The 21,083-nt window shown below is 40.8% G+C and overlaps 1 protein-coding gene across 2 annotated transcripts in view; it reads right to left on the bottom strand.

Annotated features, from left to right (window-relative positions):
• The window catches only part of CDH20 (cadherin 20), a 151,446-nt gene that overhangs the window by 49,460 nt on the left and 80,903 nt on the right, over nucleotides 1-21,083 (bottom strand). Inside the window, exon 1 of one of the 2 annotated variants that reach the window (XM_080377812.1) lies at nucleotides 15,105-20,552. The exons of the other annotated variant lie outside the window; for it this stretch is intronic. The gene's annotated coding sequence lies outside the window, so the exon portion shown is untranslated. Of the gene's footprint in view, nucleotides 1-15,104; nucleotides 20,553-21,083 lie in introns of those variants that run through there. 2 annotated transcript variants of the gene reach the window in all.

The raw sequence follows: 21,083 nt of genomic DNA, 5'->3' as shown, positions 1-21,083 counted from the left end.
TGGCTTCACTCCAGGCTACAGATTGCAGCAAACCTTTCCTTCACCATTTTTATGAGTTTAATGATGTGGTGCTGCACTCAAATTACTCTGTTGAAACACTCCATACATTCTCTGTGGGCCTAGTATTTTTGCAGTTCTTTTTAAGAACTCTTCTTCCCCTTTTCAGGACAGACTCATTAGGAAAGGCGTATGGGACTCTGCGGCTTAAGCAAGTAGTTCATGCTTCATTTTATTGCTGTTCTGTACGTAAGTCTTTAAGCTTAATTAATTTTTTTATCCTGTGGAAATAAAATGTAGCAGGAGGTGTCTGTCAAATATTTCTAATTGAAATCCTCGAAAGATCTCAAAATCATAAAAAATATTTTAAAGAGTTGCATGATAATATTTTGAAGTGAAGACAGAGACAATGCAATGTTTTCAACAAAAAAGAAAGTGTTTGAAAATTCCTCAGCATCCAAGCTGGTGCGACTGGAGGGTTGGGTACACTTAGAAATCTACTGAAAGAGAAATTCAGAATTTAATCCAAAAGTTGGCTGAAATCTGAAAAGGCAGCTTAAGTTTGAAATAGATGCCCACAGGGGAAGTAAAGACAAAAGAACTATCTTAGCATAATTTCTATACAAAATAATGTTTCCAAGTATAAAGCCCCCAAGGAATATGACTGCACAGTGCTGCTAGTCTATACAGATGTGAAGTGTAGCAAACAACTAACAGGTCCTTTTACCTGGAAAAGTTTACAACCTAAGGCTCAATAGATACAACAAAGAATGGACAAACTTTAAGCACAGAACATGGTAAATCTCTTCTAAGCAGAGCAATGTACAGAACTGCTGGTTGTTTAGACATTGGCTGCATAGTGTGCTACGGCTTATTGTCTGCAAAGCCAAAGAATGGGGATTTATCTAAGCAGTACAAGCCCAGAAGGACCATGGTAATCTCTGCGTGTCTGCTGCTTCATGAAGAAGCTGGCAGCTGTGAGAGGCGGGGACGAGGCTCAGCTTGCTGGATACCCACAGCCAAAGGGGTCCAAGAGCTGTGTGTGCCATGCTTGTCTCTGTCCTGTGCATCCTTAGCTCCCAATAGCCAATAATATACCTTTGCACTGGGCAAGGAGGCTGAAGTCCTCTTCATATAATAGACATGTCCACCTTGCTCTTAGTGTGTTGCCAACAGTAAGATTTTCTTAGCAAAGTCAGGGGGACATTATTGACAACCCATGTTTTGCTGGCAAGTAAATGTGGGGAAGGGCCTCCCACCACCCATCAACATGATTTGAGGGAACGCAACATTACCTCTGGCATACAACAGGAAGGGAGAGTAGGGGCAAGCTATGATCCACAGCTCAGGTCCTGCCTGAAGTTCTTACTTTTAAGAAATTCCACCTACTGTACAAGTCAGTTACATTTTTGTTCATGTGACAAAAGAGGTGATACAACATGATGGACCAATTCCTGTGGCAACGAGAATTGTGTTTGCAGGTGAACTCCCAAACCACCAGTTGAAAACTAATGGTGCCAGATGTCTCCTGCAATTAAGCTCAGCCAACAAAGATTGACAATGCTCAGGCAAGACATGTTTAAATGAACTTGCAGTTACCAGTATACCTGTAATGATGCAATAGCAAAAGAAATCTGATAATCAGGATGTTTTTTCTGCACACATCAGCAGAAAGAAAAGTAAGTAGAAGCAGTGAAATAAAGGTCAAAAGTAGGGACATAAATGCTTCAGGCTTTCTGTGATAACAGCTTTTATCATCTGAATGTCACTCAGCATCACAGTGCATTCCATGAGGAACCTTTCTTGAAAACAGTGTGCAACTCAGCGGCCCTCAGAAGTAACGTCCCTAAGAGCATTTCCTTTTCCCAATGCAATCTCTTTCTGGGGTACAGCAGCTATCAGGAAACTCACCACTAAGTAATGTGAAGTCTTGTAAAAGGATGTTCCTTCCCTAAGTACCAGTAATTTCTCCATTTGTGCCAGCCCATGGTGACATGGTCATATATTTTTGTAGGAATGGAAGAAAACCTTAGTGCTGAGGTGGCACAGATTTTTTTTTTTTTTTTTGTTAATATCAGTTTCTGATGTCTCATGCCTTTTCAAAACTGTGAGCAAGCAGGCTCAAACTCATCACACTTTGCTTCTCGTCTAAAGGCAAATTACTGCTATTAATAACAGTGTTTAATCAAGAATGGTTCCTCTATCTCTGCGGCTGAAGGAGAATGAGATTGTTTTTTCTGCCTCAGGTCCTCAGCTGGCATTAAAAAAATGAAAAAAGACCTTTGTTAACTTCTGGCCTGAGGTGCTGCTGATCTCTCTGGGCCTCTTTCCCCACAGCTTCACCAACCCCAGGTGTGTGCTGTTGGCCCCTGGATCTGCAAGACATACTGATCAAGTAAAGTATTTCTCAGTGGTGTAAAAGGCACTCAGGTACATCTAGGGGTTGAATTGTGTGGTAGCACAAGTGACAGCTGAGCTACAGTTAAGGTCATGCATGAAGGCTGAGTCTTTCATGCAGACCGCTTCTCCACCAGCTGAGTGTGACAGATCAGTGTGGGGTCACTCGGACTGCAGACATGACAGTTGGCTAGGATGACAGCCATATGCTTTGAGTGTGCTAGCTTGGTGGGATCCCCAGCCTTAAGTGGATCTTAGTAGTTTTCGATGCAGAAAGATGATGCAGGCTTTGAGGCAGAGTCTGTTCTTCTGCCTCAGGCCAGGTATTTTCTTGCAGGGACATCAGGGGGACCAGTCATCCAGGAAGGCACTGCTTGGCGTGACTGAGTGCGGCAGAACTGATCTTTTAATGTTCTCTTAATGCAAGTTGTTTCTCGGAGCCCTTCAGAATGGGTTCTTAAGGACATCTGCAAAGATGGAATTGATGAGCCTCTGTTTGTCATATGAAATACCTTATAGAAACATGTTCCATGGCTCAGCTTGGGGATGTGTAAAGGATTTGAAGGCAATAAAGGGAGGGAAATCTTGTTTTCCTTGCTCACACAAAAAAATTATTCAGCCCAGGAAGACTACATGACCAAAATCTTTGGGATTTCTGCAGAGGGTGTTTTATTTTTCAGGAACAATTTAGATCTTTCAGAACCCAGTTCATTACCCACAGTTGAGTAGTCCATTGTAATAGCCTTAACTGCATCTGTACGCTTTAGATCTCTGACCTTGAGTGAACGTCTTTCTTGCCCCCGTTTTTGTGATGGATATTTGATTACCAGCTCAGCTGTTTAGGTTACTTTCTCTGCTCTTGCCTTGCCAACATTGCTGAAAATCCCTTTTCTTGTCACTCAAAAGTTACAAATATGGCTTTTGGCTTCATAAAGTCCTGTGAAGATCTGCTTGAACTCTGTGCAACTGGTGGCCTATACATGGCACAAAGGAACTAGCTAATTGTTCTACTCAAGAGAGTCACAATAATGCACTTTCCACCAATGCAAATACAATTTATCTTTTAGCTCGTACTATGAATTAAAGTAGGTGTATTCCAAGCATGAGCTACTCTTTATGCTCCAATTTTAAAGATATTCCCACTCCCCCCACCCCCCGCAACACACACTCTTGTACTGTAATTAAACTATTCTTTATTGAATATCTAATTCTGGGCAAAGATGAAAAGGAAAAAAAAAACCTGCCAGAACCAACTTGTAGCATTTCTTGCAAAGTGACCTATTTATTTTGTTAATTCTGAAGAGAACAGCATTTCCAAAAGAAGGATAAAAATATTAATAGCTTGGATGACCATATGGGCATCCAAAAAGTGCCACTGGGATTGCAATGTATTGTTCTCAATACATATTTGCATAAATGCCAAGGATTTTATAGTCAAAAAGTTCAGACTTGAAAAGGTTTATACACATATTTAGTGTATTTGTCATGTTGAGCAAGTGGTATCCCAGAAAGCTGGTGGACTATTTGCATTCATAAAATTAATTACATGCTTATATCTTTTACACCTGATTCTTCCAATGGATTTTGCTGTGCAGACCCAGCACTCATGTAGAATGCTACAGACTTTAGTGGAACACGTGAAGGCGCATGGCCTGAGCAGGGGCAATTCATCTGCAGGAGACATATTACATGGAGAAAGTGGGGAAGCAAGAGGCAATCACTTTTAAATTCCTTCCTCCACTTTCTCTGTACATAAATACAGAAATACATGTGATATTTCTAATATATATATGTAAATGTTTCTTAGCAGCACATACATTGTATTAGGGATAGGTTAATGGAAAATTATTTCGTGTTTAATGACACATTTAGGGAGCTTTCCCCTCCTGTTTTGCCAAAAGAAACCACTCAGTAATGACCACAGTAGGAAGAAATTAAATTTGGGTGAAAAGGAATTCTCCAAGTGAGCTATTTACCTTATTCCTTGAATTTCTTGTGATACTTTAAACCCAAGGTGGGGGTGTGAGTGTTGCACAGTTTTTTACCACCCATTAAATGGATTATTCCTTTATGTTTTCACAGATTACTTCTTAGGTTTCCCATACCCTTCATTGCTCACAGCTTTGTCATAAAATGCCTTTGAAAAAAACAAAACAAAACAAACCCAAACCCAAAAACCAGTAGGCTGTATGCTGTACAAGGCAGACTACCCGCAATAGGTGCCTAACACCAGCCTCCAGGGATGGAGTCTCCACCGAGCCAGGATCTAAAATCTCTTAAGCAATTTATGCGATACTTGTCTCCTAATGCTTATGTTTGCAGTACCTAAGTTAGTACTTCTAAACAGCTTGTCTGATTACAGTCCTAAACGTTTTTGTACTGCTTCCAGAACTTTATATGTTTTATCTCTGGACCAGGCCCGTCCTACTGTTACTATTACCTATTGCTATACTTACTAGGCAAGTTTAAATTAAAAGGAAAAATCTAGAGGCATTTGTTACTTTTCTTGAAAATAGGCTGGGCTTGAACATGTATTTTTATTTTTACTTCATTTTTCTGAGATTTTCATAAACACAATGAACCTTGACAACATACCATATGGTGCATAAACATTAATTCAGGATACAATCCATTGTCATAAAATTACATCTACAGACCAGTCAACAATCTCTCCTGGGACACATCAGTGAACTCATTTTGCTCAAGATCTGAAGTCCTTCAAAGCTACAGAGTGCCTGCAGAGCGAAAAATCCCACAGAATGACAGAGGGAGTCCCATCATACAAATCCCAGTCCTATGGTTATAGACGCATAAAAAGATCAAAAAGAATGAAACACACACACATGATCACAAAGTAAACATTTCCAAATAAAATTATGCTGATAACTTAGATCAGGAGAGGATCTGATCCTTAGCTTTTACTCAGGCTGAGGTACTGTAAATACTACCATAAAAGATCAGGACAGAATTACAAGAGGGTTTCAAAAGCTCCGTGCTGGTCTAACTAACTCTGCTGATGTCAGCCTCAGTGGGAACTAAGTTCCAAGAGAAACTGCAAGCACATTGGAAAATTCAAATAAATGCCAGATAAAATAACCCCTTTTCAATTAAGGATGTGCAAAAACATATACTAATTAAGCTTTCATTATTAAGTAAAAAATTCATTTTAGTTCTCACAGTCTTCTCGCTACTTTTGCCACGCAGTCAAGAAGAACCCTGTACAAGCGACTGTAAATTGTGACTTGATGTTGATGTAATCTGTGATAACACTCTCAAGCACATATCTTTTTTTAAAAAAACATAAAGTCCCTTGTCTCCCCCAAAGCATGACCTTTCTCGCTTCCTTTGCAGTGGTACCAGGGGCCCTTGCTCAGACCTGTCTCAAGGCTCCCAAGCACGACAGGCAAAATCTATATCTTGCCAAGAATGAGAGGGCTGGGTGGGAAGAGCGGAATTCCCCATGCTGTAAGAAAGGAAGGAGGAGGACTGGTCAGGTGTGGGATGAAGAGCTAGTGCCTGTCAGAAAGCCAGGGTTTCCGTGAAGGCAATGAGATGATGTGATGGTGAATACTGCTGTGACCACCTGAGCTCTGCAGACTGGGAGGGATACAGCTCAGGGACACAGCCTTCTGCTCTAGGCAGTGGAATACTTACGCCCTGAACAGGTCCTGCTCACAACTGTCACAATACTCTTCGAGAAAAGTGAACTAATGCCTTCCCTCTTATTTTTCATTTAGTTCCTTCTGCCCTTGCCCTTCCCCTCTTACAGATCCCAAGCAGATGCCTTGCCTGATCGGCTGCCCCCTGCAATGCGATAGAACCCGTTCCTGTTGCGTATCGGGAATGCACCTGGAACCTGCGGTGCCCCTGTCTGTGCTGCATGGTGGCTGTGGTGGCAAATCATATTCTTTAGCTACAGAACTTTGCATTTCGGGTAGGCTAGTCCTGAAACGTGACACATTTCCACACAGCAGTGAAAACTGGACTCTTCCTTATCCCACGGCTGCTGGATAGATGATTAAACTCTTTGATACCTCCTAAATGCTAAAGATGGAAAAAGTGTTATCTCTATCTGGAGACAGATATGAGAAAGCTGTCTCCCTGGAGCACATAGAGGTAATATTTCTTCCCATGTATGAAGATCAAAAATAATGGTAAGTAAGGGCCTATGTGCTGTCACTGGTGAAGACAACTTCCTAGTGTCACTATGACTGTGTTTCTGGTTAACTTGGCACTTCATACAGCTTTTTGACATATTAGAAATGGACCCAAAACAACCCACTTCCAAAAGCAGCTGTTGAAGACAAAGAAATGAATGGATAATTTCTTTTTTCAACCAGAAAATAATATTTGGCCATCTCTTATAATAATTGTATGCACCCACTGGCGCATAGTGGGATTTTTTGTTTTGGTGGTTTTGATTTTTTTGTTGTTGTTGTTAAAATTGTGCCTGTATTCATAGAGAGAGGATTGTCTTTAACCTACTCAATAGGTGTAGGTACTCTAAGAGGTGAAAATCTTTCCTCTAATTCATATTTCTTGAGTCTGACATTGCTTCAGCTGTACAACACTGGCATCTGTACCTTGTCTTGACCTCACTGATTGCCCTGCCTGAGCATGAAGATGTTCTACTAACCAACAGCATAAACATTTTCAAGCCAACTTCAAGCTTCTGTCTACGAAATCAAACCAGCAAAAGAAACAGAAATCTTGCAGTCTCTTTCTCTATCTGAACTGTTAAAGTCTCCCTTGTTCTTATCACCCAGCTTCAAAGTGCTTCTGGAAATACAGAACATGAGTGCCTAGCCTTCACAGGATACTTTCAAGATGAAAGAATAAAGTAAGAAGGAATAAAGATGTATTGACTTCATTTGTCCCAGAACTGTTCTAATGCAGCAAGAATAAGGTTCGTAAAGCCTGAAAAACAACCTCAGACGCTTTGCATGCCAGCCTTTAGATTTTGGTCTTCAAACTCAATTGTTTCAGCCTCCCCAGGGAGTACATGTGAGGTATTACCTAACTGTCCTCTATAAATGTGACATACACTAACAATACCCCTCAGGAAGAGGACTCTATTTTCCATCTTCTTCATAACCTCTGCTGGGACATTTTCCCAGCTTTCCCAGTCCCTCCCGTTTCAGAGGCTGAATATCCTAGATGAAGCAGTTCCTCTGCCTGGATTTCTTAATAGCTTAGAAGAACTAGCATTTCCCAGAATTTAAAGATTTCTTACGCTTTGTCTAGCTGGCAGACGCTTGGCTTGGCTTGGCAGTTTGTTACAGGTGAATCTTTCAGAGGAGACTCCAAAACCCTGTGCTCCATCTGTTTTAGTATTCAATTTGCAATGGTGATGTGATAGCAGCTTTTGTGAGAGCTGAGGTATTCTTGGCCAAAATGCCCATCCTTCCATTATCTGCTGTAAGCCATATGGTTGCTGTCCTTCCTCACAAGGGAGGATCTTCTACAGCTGGTTTGAGTGATTTCCCAAGAAAATGAATTTATGCAGTAATATAATTGCATTGATATTCCATTAATATTGTAAAAGGCAGATACTGATCCCAAGGATTACTGTATTTCTATCTGCTTCCTGGCATTTAGCAGGTACAGTAGGAAAGGGAGACCCAGATTAATGTCCCCACCGTGGAAAGGATGGGCAGTTATACAATCTCTTTGACCAAGTGATCACCTTGCTTTCAGAGTAGTAACTGAGGTGTTTTGGCTGGTATGGCAAGGGCACTGGAAGGAGCTGGAATTATTGTGTGCATGAAGGAAGAGTTATGGGAAAAAGACATAATCATAATAGACCAGGCTTTGTAGTTCTGCTTTTCTATACTTGTTTGTTAGTAGCCTTATAGGAAAATTTTATCCATATATAAGTTCCAGGGACCACTCCACTACTGAAAGCCTTCTTTAGTGATCCAGTGGCACACACAGTAAGGTATGGCTTCCATTCTCTGATCTTCACTGGTGGTAACCAGGAAGTCATTTGGGGCCTCTTTAATATGTAAGCATACCTTCTCTTTAGGTAGGGAGACCAGCCAGCATACAAGAATTAATGACCCTGACCACAGCACATAAACACAGGAAGATCCTACAGACAGCAACCACCGTGGGACATCAAGGCCTGTTTCTCCCACTGTCAGTAGTCGCTTCCTGTAGCCCCTCAAATGGTTTGAAGATCCTTTCTTAGTTCTCAAGAATTCAGACAGAGAATTGCAAATATGCAATCAAAAGACAGCAAGGAAATGTAGAAAATGCAGGAGGGCTTGAAGGAAAATAAATTAAAAGTACATTGCAGAAGAACTTCTCAAATGAGATTGCAGCTTTGCTGTTAGCCCATCTGTGGTTAAAGTCCCTCTCAGTATGCTTTGGAGGTGGTAGTTCAGGAATGAAGGAAATTCTGACAAAAGGAACTTGACAGCAGAATAGCTGTGATTAATAGCAGCAAAGAGGATTATATCAAGAAGCTGGAAAGACAGTACTTGCCAAGTGGGAATGGAGTGGGCTTCTAGCCTGGCACAAATGAAATCCTAACCAGAGAAGGTGTAAGAAAAGGGGAAAAAGCGTTTTCTTTCTGAGATATTGAGCTATGGGTTGCTGGGAAAATGTATGAGACGTGCATGCAGACTTAAATAAATTGCCTGAAGACAGTTGCTCAAGGAAGCTTTGCTTCCAGGTGAAGTCTTGATGTAATTTTGTTTCTTTCACTTTGTGGGGGAAATCTGATTAATTAAATATTTTGTATTTGAAGTTTCAGAGAGGGGAAGGAGAAGTGGAAAATAAAGAACAATGGGAATAAGCACCAGTGCCCAATGCTGAAGTCTATAAGGTGGTACTGCTTGATATATAATCTTTAGTTAATCACAAAAAATAAGACTGTACTGTTGTGAGATGCTGCAAATGGTGAGAAGAATTCATTGCTGGCCCTTGTGATCAATTTATGCATCAGAGCATGAGTTTTGATTACTACCTTTTGACTGAAGAATCATTTTGTATCTTTGAAAATTGTAGCAGTATAAATATCACCTTCAATTTCCCCCAGATTTTCAGCATTTTAAAATTCTCTTTTTAAATTTGGGGGGAGCATGAAGAAGTAGGATGGATCCATTTTTACTTCATCAACTTATCTTGATCTCAGCCAAAATCCTGATCTAGTGCCTGGTGAAAATTGATGGGACATTTTGATATTATGTTCTGTCTTCTCTCAAGCCATATAACCTACACTTTTAAAGTATCTTGCCAAATTAATCAGTTTGCACAGAATTTAACCTCAGCTACTTCAGAAAGCAATAGCCAAAACATTAGTGATTATCTTCATTTGATTATAGAAGATGAGTGAGTTCCTAGAGGACTGGCAGAGGAAAACCATTGCACCTATACTTAAAGCAAGAGGGGGCAGTGGGGAAGAGTGAATTATAGACCCTTCATGCCAGCTTCAATATGTGGAAAGTTACTGCAACAAACAACCAATTTTTTAGCATCTAGGGTGGGGCTAAGGAATAGCCAACATGGATTTGTGAAGAACAAGCTGACAACATAAAAGCTGCATTTTCCTCTTGTTGGTGACCTAGCAGATGTGAGATGAAAAAAATGCTGCACTTCTTGACCTTCATAAAATGTTTCACACAGCTCCACAAGTCATTGTCAAACAGAACATAGGGCAATATGGACCAGGTGAAATGAGAGTAAGTCAGACTGGAAAACAACTCAAAAAGTATTGTCACTAGCCCAGCATCATGGGAGTCAGCATCAAATGGTCCTGCAGGACTTTGCTTTGTGACCAGTACTATTCAATGCTTATGCTAACAGTTTGGATGATGCAGTACAGTTACAAAATATGAGGATGACATCAGGTTGGGAGACATTGTAAGCATTTGGGTAGGTGGGGTTAAATTTAAAAACTGTCTCAATAAATTGGAGAAATGGTAGGAAATCAGTACTAGAAAATTCAGTAAGAACAAGTGGAAAGCACAAGCCTTGGAATGGCAAAATCAAATGCCCAGGCATAGAGGTGAATAATGGCCTAGGAGTCAGCATCGTACAAAAGGCACTAACCACAAACTGCTAGGAGGCAACACTTCGATGCATGGGTTGTTGCAAAGGGAGAAAATGCCACTGTGTGCTGTGTCAACAAGATGTTGGGCAAGTTGCTCATGTTGCACATGTGAAGCACTTTTACTGGCATTCTTGTGCTGACACAAAAAGGCAGTGCTTCACAGCTTACAGGAGATATGGACAGACTCCCAGCCTGCTGCCAGGAAGACAGCAAGAAATATGAGCAGAGGTCTGAAAAAACAGAATTTGTGAAAAGGTTAAAAAAATTGTATTTGCTGAATCTGGAAAAACTAGATTTGCGGAAGGGCATAAAAGCAGGCTTCAAAAAAGTTTAATAGGTACTAACAGGTATAATAGGAACAGTGGTGATGTACTTAGTTTCCAGGTACAAGTGAAGGTGCAATAAACCTAATTTGAAGCAAGAGAAATTCAGGTTACATGCAAATCGAACCTCCAAGGATATGATGGGTGAAATACTGGAACAGAAGACTGATAGAAACTATCAACTCTCTATTTTTTTTTTTTTTTTTTTTTTTTTTTAGCTTTTGAGAAAAGGCTAGAAAGTAATCTATTAGAAGTTGTTTAGGTGACCTCTGATCTTGTACCAGAAGCAAAAGACAGAAGGAATTTAGAAAACTCCTACATTTCTATAACCCTGAAATGCATATAAAATCACATCTTAAAATGTAAACCAAAAAGTTTGAGTGCTGATTATGTCTAGTTTTCCTGTCATTTCTTTGTGTCTTTTGACCTCTTCCCCTCCTCCTCTGTTAGACTGAATCCACACGTGCTGGGAATTGCCTCTACTGTGCAAGTACTCAAATAAACCAATCAGTTTTAGTAAGTGGTAGAGAGAAACCTTATCATGCATGGATAGTATTTTTAAGCTTATGTGAACATGCCAGATGAACCCTAGAAATATCAGTGCTTCTCATGATAATCAAGAAAAAACATAAAGAAAAAACCTCATGCTTTTCTTGATCATCATAAGAAATTGGTCTTCCCAGGAAAGAGATTATCAGAAGTTGCTTGACTGTGATAGCCATACTGTAGGGCTATCTGGGAATAAAGCATTCACTCCAGCTGCACTTACCCCTCGTGGGTCCCCACTTCTATAACAGCAATAATTTCATGACTGGTAAATCTGATCCAGAGCCTTGGATACTTAAATGGAGTTCTTTTGGATCATCCTTTGAAGCAGGAGCTTGTACCCTTGAATACAGCATAAGATTTCTGCAGTGCAAACTACTCTGTAATTTCCCTAACCACATTGAACTGTCACCTTACTTCATAAAATAACCATCAAACATTGTTCTATTGATTCAGAAGAGGCTTCTGTTTCTGCATGTGCTAATTGATAGTTTATTAAAATCTAAGTTAGCATACAAAAGTGTTAACTAGGCTAAACTCCCTGCAGCTTTGTAAAAGACCATTATTCCCCATTACCTTTCAAATCCCTATATGAGAAAATAAAATACTACCTACCCACTTTTCTTATTGATTACCGCCTCAGAGTATAGGTTCACAGTCTATGCATCCAAGCAAAAATAATTAACTGACCCTTCCTCTTAAGTACAGCATATTTTCAACAAAACAAAGTGTGAACCCCAGTGAGTCCGTCCTAGCTTGTCGGACGTCACAGGGCACAGTCAAGACACTCCTCTTTGCATTAGTCAGTTAAGATATAAAAGAGACCCTAGCTATTTCTGCCTTTTAAAAATTGATCAACACTTACTGTAAGAGTAGGAGTGTTGTTTTTCATGTCCTATAAACTCAGTTTTCTGTTTATCTAAATCCTCTTAAAGCTGGCATTGATTGCCTCACTTTTGGCCTATGCAGTCTTACAGCAATGCTTTACATTATTGCATTTGATCTTGGATTTACCATGTTTCAATGTGAAGCAAAGTGTTTTGATCTGCTTAAAACCAAATTTTTCCAAAAAAGCTTTTGGCCTAGTCTCTAGATTTGTACAGATTTGGCACAGGGCAAATCTTACTTGCTTTGCTAATTCGCACCTTCCAGTCAACTTCAGTAAGAATATTCAGGTGAACAGACCCATGAAGATGTGACCTGCAGTTCTGCAGAGGCACATAAATGACATAAAAGAGTTACAACACCTCACTATATGCTTTGTAGGTATAAATGCAGCTTTGGCCTTCAGATGGCAAAGTTAAATGCCTATATTATATAATCTGTGCTCATTAGCCTATTAACTGTCTCATTAGCAACAATGAATAACTGCAGGCACAAAATATGTCTGAAGAAACTAAAATTTTATTCAGATACGATTTGTATTACTGTGACATTCCTTGGGATGGAAGTGCAATATAAATTCATAGTATTACCTGTCAAAAATCTATCACCTCTTCTCCCGCCACTAGAATATCTTTACTTCAAGAAATATTTTCCCTGCCAATCACATGATAATAAGCAAAATGCAGCCTAAATGAAATTTTCTACTTTTTAACGTCAGAATGATCTCCACTTGCATAATATAAGTTGACTGGGTTTCCTAATATTTCACTCACATAAAATAAAATAGTATAATGTAATGTAATATGATATACTATAAAGTGATACAGTATAATGCAACATAATATGACACATTTGGAAAGCACGGCGTTCATTTTCCCTAGAAGAGATGACATGCTCATTAATATGAATCATTTGATAATACCAGGAAGGCCAAATGCAGCACACATGCGGCTGACGTCCATAACTACTGGGACAGCTCTAAGGCAGGGAGGGTATGAGCCAACCTCAAGTCCACAGCTTGAGATGCACTAAAGAAATGAGCAGATTTGATTAAGTCAGTCAGTTGCTGCTAATTTCTAGTTCAGTATTGAAGGTAGAGGAATAAACCAGTGGACATGACTGACCCAGGAAGGCCCAGCAAACAGTTACATTTCCAAGAGGATTTAAACAGGGAAGTGGTATCTTGCAAAACTCATGTAGGGAAAGCATTGCAGGCTGCTGGGGTAACACGGCGATACGGAGGGCTGGGCTGTCCCAGTTCTGCACAGAAGCAGCCTCAAGCACTGCTGGCTAGGGCTGGAACAAGGTCTTCCTCTTGCCCTGCGGTTTGCCCACTACACCCACTCTGCCTGCTCGCATCTCCCACCTGCCCAGCTGGCAGAGATGGTACCCAGGACCCCAGCTCTGGGATGCACCTGCAAGTGGCCGTGGGCAATCAGTGGGTGCCTGGGTTGCACCCTTCACTAGCCACTTCGAAACAGAGATGAAAGACCCTCTTGCAGCTGCTCTCGGCAGAAGCTGGCCAGCCTGAGGAGTCTATACACTTAAAATTTGGGCAGAGGAAAGCGGTCCTCTCCAGGAGCTGCCCTGAGGGCTGTGGGTCCCTACGTGCTCTGGCCTGGGGAGGTCTCACAGCCCCCCTGCAAAAATGCCACCCCACTTTGTGGGCAACGTAGCTGGCTGGGAAGCTGGAGGGATAGCCCTGACGGAACGGCAAAATAATCACTGCTGCTCGCGCTGTGTCAGGGGCAGGAGGAAAGAGAGAACTGCCCTGTGCACAGGAGCCAGACTGCTTCACTTGCGGAGGGTTTAAACAGGCACTCACCTGTCTCTGCAGCTTTTGTTAAAAAATGCAGGAGTTTTTCCTTTAATGATACCCCCCCCCATTAATTTCAGAGGGTAGACTCCATAGTGGTAGTTCCTATTCATTTTGCTATGAAGAAAAACTGAGTAAACTAGAAAAATGTGAACAGAGAATCAGAAAAAAATATGTCATGAACAATAAATCTTTTGATTTATTGTTTAACATTCATTCAGGATTTCAATAAAAGCTATAGTGTCTGTCCAACATTATTAATTAGCACAAGCTTCATTCACTGTAACTCTTCTTTCTCTTCAAAGAAACATATATGTTGTTATATATCCCCATTTTCTTTTCCCACAAGGCACATTTCAAAACAACATGTGCTGTTTCTGATGCAATACCATATCAATCTGATTATATTGTACATAATAAGATATGCCCTAAGACAGAGCATTGCACAGATATTTATTTAGAAGGACACCTTTGATGTTCTGTGAACTAAAGAAATTTAAAAATTCTACTGGAATAAAAGTGAAATTCTGTGTCACTGTAATCAATCTTGATCCATTGTAGAAGTCTGGGCTCTGCACAAGTGTCATTCTAATCTACTTCCAAATATAAGCTTCCAACTAGACAGTCAAGACACGCAGATTAGCTCTTTGAACAGGAATTTTCTGAAAGCACAAATAGAAAAGTATGTGCCTAATGCCTATTTTACAAATCAACTTTTCAATTAGAAGAGTTTTACAGCTTGTTTAAGAATAACACTTCCACGTCACTGTCACTTTCAAGTAATGCATGGGCTTAAATTTACAGCCTCCTTGAACAACTTTGAGGAGCAAATAATAGAATTATTCCCGAGCCTTTTATATGGATACCAATAACTGCAACAGACGGGTATCTAATATTTCTGAAGCACTATTTCAGACAGCTTGTCCACATCTTAGAGAACACAGCCTATTCATTTCTTACCAACACAAAAATACAATGCTTTCTAAATCTTTCCTCTTTTGGAGCAAGCCTCTATATTCAGTGAGAAGCAATAAGAAAAATATACTTTATGCCACCAAGAAAAATAAATAGCATTACAACATACCTTTCACTACGTTTGCACTTCTCTGTTCTCCTGTCATTTGCTACAGCAGCTCACTTTACATATTGCCTTTCTCTTGTGCGCTTCTGGGCAGTATGTGCAACAGGCGCTTCTGCAGCTCTGTCCTGTTTTTAACACAACCCACTCCAAAGAAAAAGTTGCATTTGTATTATAGTATGTGGCAACTTTCAGGAAAAAGAAGACATCATCCCAAACCAATCAGAGCACTCTGTCTGACGATCTAGCTTCTCTCTCAACTGATGCACCGCTACGTGAATGGGACCAGTAATCCATGAGGTGAGGTATACAGATGCCATTCACTGGAAAGGATGCCGGGAGAACATAAGCTACATGAGTGGACGGTGGGAACAATAGCAATCATTTCATGTTGAGGTGGCTGGGAATGAATAATGCATGTGTTGGGGAAACAGTTGTCCCATTCTGGTGTGGAGGGGGCAGAAAGAGTGGGTGTGGGAGTTATCCTGATCAAGTTAGCATTTCTAATTAAAATCATTGTCTCCGTAGACTCAGAAGATACCGTATGATGGGAAAACAATTTGCCAATATCCAAGCAAGAACTGGTTACTGTTATACGGACGCACAAAAAAAAAGAGCTCAGATGCAAAAATAGTATTTTATGTAGGCAAGCAGGCAGGCAGACATTCACAAATGAAACCAAAGGACCAAGAGAAATGTCAGCAGGCTACATGTTCTTTTGATCTGGTATTGTTTAGATATGCCATATAAATGAATGCTTCATCTCAGCTGAACCACCCATTCAAATTATTGTTAATTAAGTAATAATCCCTGTGAAATGTGTCATTACCAACAGTTAGGAACTAGTTTATTATGTTTGCCCCAAGCTATTAATGCTCAAGCACAATGGCCACTAATTGCAATAAGGACTAATTTCCCTGGAATTACACATGCATTTTCTAACTATCCGGTGGCATAGTTTTGTCTTTAAACTTTGTTTTTTAACTAGAGCATTGGTCAGTCAGAAAAACTATTCTCTAATCATCCCACGCAGAAATTACCATTAACAAAAAGAAAGCTGATTTTTGTTAGCTTTGTACATTATTAAATTTGTGTTGCAGACAACAACAGCAGAGGTTATAATCCCTATAAACAATGCATCAGCTCCAAATCCAGCAAAGCTAGCAAAAGCATTTTCAATCAATGCAGTGAGCTTTGGATCAGTCCCGACAGTTTCTTTAAAAACAAGGCGGGGGTCTGTTGTTTTCTAAGCTTACATTATGGATCTTCTTCTGTAACATGTTATTAACGTAATGAGAAATCATTTCTGGGAAGTCAATGACCAAAGTTTGACATTTATTCCTGTCAGCTGTTTTCAGTGTAGACAAGTTAGTTGGCCATCAGAATTATTATTAACTATTGTTAAAGGGATAAATTGAGAAAATTAATCCAGAGGCAGGGGAAAAAAAATCTACCTGGAATTTAAAAGTGATTTGCTCCACAAACACTTTTTCCTTCAGCTCAGGACCAGAGTATAAGGAAAAAGCCTTAAAGAATAGCTGCCATTGTCATTGCATTTTAAAAGCATCCACATGACAATTTAAAAAGAACTGCTATTTCAGCTGTTTCTTAAATAACCTCTTTCTTTCTCCATAATCATGTAATATATTTCTTTCACCTTTTGACTAGCACTTTGGTTTTTTTAATAAACTTACACACTCATTTTGCAGGAAATTATATTTTTAAATGCTTCTCAGAGGTGTTTTATCCTAACAGTTTCATTTGGGTTGAATTAATGTTGAATCCTGATTTGCAGAAATACAGGGAGAGTAAGAGGAAAAAAAAGAGAAGCTTAGCTTGTATCCCAGCTCAAAAACACACTTATCTTCAATTCCTATTTCCAAATCAATCTTACAGTAACCTTTATCTGTAATAACAGAATTATTCTGATACTTCTAAAACACATACAGCAGCAGTGTGGTTATCTGCTTGACTAGATAGTCAAAAGAGTGTCCTCCCCCTCTCCTCGCCAGGGCACAGTTTGTTTTCAAGCCTTCGATGCCAGTTCTCACTTGATAGTTTTTTATTCTTTTCTTATTTCTTTTTTAGGTCCTCATCTCTCTTTTTTTCCCCATTAAGATGCGAATGGGCTGGTACCTCAGCCAATATGTCCATACATGCCTGAATAGACTTGCAGAAAAGTGGGGGTCTCCTTTTGTCTGGGCCCGTATGGCTGTATGTCATTCCACGCGGATAGGCAAGGGCTCCTCTCTCTGTGGGAGATTTCCAATAATTGCCAGAACAAATTAAAGTAGGGCTTATCTGTTCCTCTCTCTTTTCAGCTTGAAAATGGAGGAACAAGACCAATTTTAACTGGTGACAATGCAGCGTAGAAATAGATTGGATACAGCTCGTGTGAAGTCATGTTGTAGACGGCAGTAGCAGGACACAGCTTTGAGGAGCGAGGTGATGTTGTGCTACATGGACTCGGCTGGTCCTTCTGATCTGACAAAGAATAAAAAATGAGTTGGGAGGTAAAGAGCAGTCCATCTAGCACCAGGCAGGGATGAATAAAGGAGGATTTCTGATCACACTGGAGTGGACTGGGCAGCCCAGAAAAGCAGAGTGGACTGCAATGTGTAAAAAGGACAGACAGGGCATATTTTGAGAAACTGAAATGATGAGTATGATGAATTTGAGATATCCCACACATATACAGCATCTTCCCCCTCCTTTTCCCCCACCATGTACACCTTGTGCCTTAGTCTACGGGCAAGTATCACAAAGCACAGTCTTAACACTGGACAGAGCAATGGGGAGAGTTCTGCCCTGTCTCTGCAGTGCATATTTGGAAGTCTGGGGCTGAAAAGAGTGTATTAAGAGATAATACAGTTATCAGACACATATTTTCTATAGCAAAGAGCTGTCATCTTCCTTTGCAGATGAGATAAAATAAGTTCAAAGTGCTTTCTCCAGGCAAAGACAGACTCAAAACCATGCAAAGGAAATGAATTCTTTGGCAGTGTCTGACAGACAGAAATGTGAACCACCAGATTTGAAAGGGACCCTTAATTCTTGGGGCTGCTGAATGCCAATGAGAAATATTAGGATCTTCTCTTGACCAATATGATTACTGCTACCACAAGAATATATCAAACACCTTTCAACATACTGTTGTCAGTTAAGCTTTAAAAATCCATCATTCACTGTAAACTATCTTCTCAACTACCACTCTGCCTCAGTCAGGGTATTCCAACCCCACAGTCAGTGAGAAACTAATAGCGAAAAACAGTCCAGCAGTACTTAGTGCTGTCAGCTTTCCTTTTTTTCTCTTAAGCTCTTATGCTCCTGCTCCATGTCAGAAAACCAAGCAGGAAGTTGTGATACAGCCATTAGTGAAGACCACAGCACGTAACTTCAGGTTACTGGAACTGGATGCAACACCTATCGTTAAGGTCACCCTCACATCCTATCACAGATACCAGAGAGATCACCAACCTCCCTCTCTGCTCCCCCTCATGAGGAAGTTATAGACAGCAATGAGGTCACCCCACAGTCTTCTTTAAGCTGAACAAACCTAGTATGCTCAGCCACTCCTTGTAGGTCATGCCTTCTAGTCCTTACACCACCTTTGTTGCTCTCCTTTGGACACATTCTAATATTTCAACATCCTTATATTGTGCAGCCCCAAACTGCACACTGCCCTGAAGGTGAGGCCACACCGATGTCGAGTTGTAGAATGATTGGTGTAGAACTTGGGACAAATGTTCGCCTACCACAATCAAGTGCTAGGACCTTGCTTTTGACTTTTATACAAGATGAGTTCATTTCTCATCACACACAAAAAGCAAAAACATAGTAAAAGGTGAAAACATCACGGAAAAAAACAGATGGATTGACAAAAGTAAAATGCAAAGTCACATCTTCTATTTGTCATATCAATCCTGAGGGTGCCCCTTTGACCTTAATAACTTCTGTAACATATGAATCTTAAATAAGCAATTGCGTTTCTTAAACAGCCCATAACTAAAATAATTACCTAAAGAGATGGTATAATTTTAGATCATTTTTAAATGTCTCTGGAGGAAGCTATGCAAAATTCATAACAGGTTCATTTTCCATTAGGTACTCAAGAAAAAAATTAGTGAAGTGCAAGTTTTACAGTGTGATCTTCAGTTCTAAAACTTGTGAACAGTCAGCAAAACTGGAATGGCAAATCCATTTTGAATTGACTTTTTTATAGTCATAAGCCTGTGAATTCAAGTTTTTCAGAAGCATGCACTTCAGAGATGCAGTATTTTAGTCCCATACATTCTCATTACTAGCTATTCTTTTTGGTTGGGTCAGATTTGGGCTCGTTACCATCCAATGGACAAATGCTCACATTCAAAAGGGTGTTTTGAGAACCCAGACAGAACTCAGCTTCTCTGTTTCTGACTTGAAAACACAGCGAATTCAATAAAACCTACATTCCTGCAAAGAAAAATACAACCAATTTCAGTCATTATTTATAGTCTAGAAACCTTCCTTACTTAGGAGGAGTCAGTAAAGGGGATTCCATGTCTGTAAAATGGGATAGGCTGTCATCGGCCTTAATTAGCACCATGCTGGAGAATTCTGGATACAGAATAAAACCGTCCTTTCTTTTTATAAATAGACAAATGCAAAAATAGAAAATTAACTGTTGCAAAAATATAAAGACAGAAGAATAATCGCACATCAGGGTGAAGTTATGGATGACCCCTGAAGGAATTGCCAACGCACAGCAAAGAAGAGGCCACATTCACGGGAGGAATTAGCACCCCTCTGCTTGCCTCCTGGTGATCCCTCTTCAGAGCCTTGGCAAGAGAGAACTGTCTGTGCTCAGTGTGGCACGGAATCTGCCTGGTCTGTACTTTAAACAGCAACAAAACCAACTGCTCAAGAGGTGCAGGGTGCTTTGCCCACCGGCCACGTGGCTGGGACAGAGAACAAAGCTTTCCCAAACCAGTCACATCAGAATTTATGTCTGTTAGTCCTTTATTGCCTCGCTGTGGCTTTCATTAAGGACTTCAAAAGCTTTGCTGCACTCATAGGGAGTGCAGCAGTAGCCAAAAGCAGGTTTGGAGGTAGGCAGTCCCACTGGAGGTCTCCCTGGTGAGGGGCTTTCCTCCATCCTGACAGTCCTGGGAGGAGGTGCGGGGTGCCCCTGCCACCAGGCAGCATTGCCAGCCATGCCAGAGGAGATCGGGGCAAAGGGGCCCTCATCCCTTTCCTCTTTCCCCTTGTTACTGATGTCCCAGATCATTTCTTGTACAATCTCTCCCTTCAAAAACTGGAGGCAATGGCGAATGCACAGGTAAAGGGGCCTCCATCTGAACTGGGGCAGGGGATCCTGACTGGATGTAAACCCCAACCTTCAGTGCAAGACCAGGTGGTGCCTAAGGGTGGGAGCTCTCCTGCTCCCACGACTGTGCTGTTTCTCTCAGTCATCTGCTCCATCGGCATGTTGGGCTGGCCTTGGTTGCAAATGAATCCGAAACCTCCTTCCCCTCTGCACTCTAATTATTTTTTGAACATCATGCCGAAGAGGCTTGGTTTTCCCTTGATAGGACAACCGAATTCCCTCTCTCGCCTGTTGAGGACTGCCTGTTTGCTGTTTGACGTACTGAGACAGAAATGACACCTGGCTGGTACCGACAGCCTTTGGGGCTGCTAGCCTCATGCTCCGAACACAGAGCTCTCCGAGGGCCGCTGCACCAGCTCAGGTTTTCACTCCATACACTCATCACGTTTTTTTCCTCGTTCAGCAAACCTGCAGTGCCCAAACAGAAACAGACCCCTTCCTAGATGCATCCTGCAGTAGCTTTTAAGCACTCATGTCATTCTGCATTATGATTCCCACGGCTTTTAAAAGCTAGGGAAGGGCTGGGAAATGTTGTGAGTAGGAAATCCCTGAGGAACACCCACTTGCCACAGATACTTCTTGCTAATTCTGCAGATGGCGTGTTCTTTCTTTTGAACAGG

The sequence above is a fragment of the Falco punctatus genome, assembly GCF_963210335.1.
Source record: "Falco punctatus genome assembly, chromosome: 3".
Lineage (NCBI taxonomy): Eukaryota > Metazoa > Chordata > Aves > Falconiformes > Falconidae > Falco > Falco punctatus.
The sequence above is the reverse complement of the archived record's forward strand: the minus strand, read 5'-3'. Positions and strand labels throughout refer to the sequence as shown.